The following is a 912-nucleotide window of genomic DNA, read 5'->3' on the forward strand; positions in this document are numbered from 1 at the left end:
CCCACCCAACTGGGCCAACCTCTCTCTTTAAGAACCCAAGTCTCACCGCCTACTTAGTTTATGGAATATAAAGCGCTACATAGTCTGACTTCTAGGGGAAAATAAATTAATCTCAGTCATATTTCAATCTGTCAGCAGGTCCATCTATTAAATTTCTTTCTTATTTTAATTTTTTTTCTCTTTTACACTATCCTTTTTCTTGAATACAGAAAGAGAAAAAATTCATTTTTATTTTCAATTTTTTAAAAAATATTTTTCTTTATTTTTTTACTATATTTTTAACTGTTGTGTAATTTTTTTCAATTTCTTACTTCCATTATTCTATTTTAGTCTACTTCAGTGTATTCACCTTTTCAAATTTTTAAATGATTTCCTTGTTTTATTTTCTCTTTTTCTTTTTTCTCTTTTTCATTTCTTTTCTTTTTCTTGAATGCAGAAAGTGAAAAACTTATTTTTACTTTCAACTTCTATTAAAAATATATTTCTTTCATTTTTTTTACTATAGTTTTTGCTTTGCAATTAGCAATAATCGTGCCTCGGATAAACCTCATTGGCTATGATACTGCCACTGCACAAAGCTTAGAGATTTTGCTTTGATGTAAATTTTTTCAAATTCTATTTTACTCCCATCATTTTATTTTAGACTACTACAGTGTATTCACTTTTTCAAATTTTCAAACAATTTCTTTTTTTCCTCTTTTTTCTCTTTTTCGTTTCTTTTCCTTGAATACAAAAAGAGAAAAAAATCATTTTTATTTTTAATTTTGATTAAAAATATTTTCTTTAATTGTTTTCCTACTATAGTCTTTACTTTTGTGTAATTTTTTTTCGAAATCTATTTTACTCCCATCATCTTGTTTTTGTCTACTTCAGTGTATTCATTTTTTTCAGATTCTCAAACGATTTCCTTTT

The 912-nt window shown here is 25.8% G+C and overlaps 1 pseudogene; it reads right to left on the reverse strand.

Annotated features, from left to right (window-relative positions):
- Positions 1-472: 472 nt before the first annotated feature.
- LOC112859231 (U4 spliceosomal RNA) lies at positions 473-580 on the reverse strand (annotated as a pseudogene).
- Positions 581-912: the final 332 nt, after the last annotated feature.

Source organism: Puma concolor, chromosome B1 (genome assembly GCF_028749965.1).
Source record: "Puma concolor isolate L17-30 chromosome B1, mPumCon1.1.hap2, whole genome shotgun sequence".
Lineage (NCBI taxonomy): Eukaryota > Metazoa > Chordata > Mammalia > Carnivora > Felidae > Puma > Puma concolor.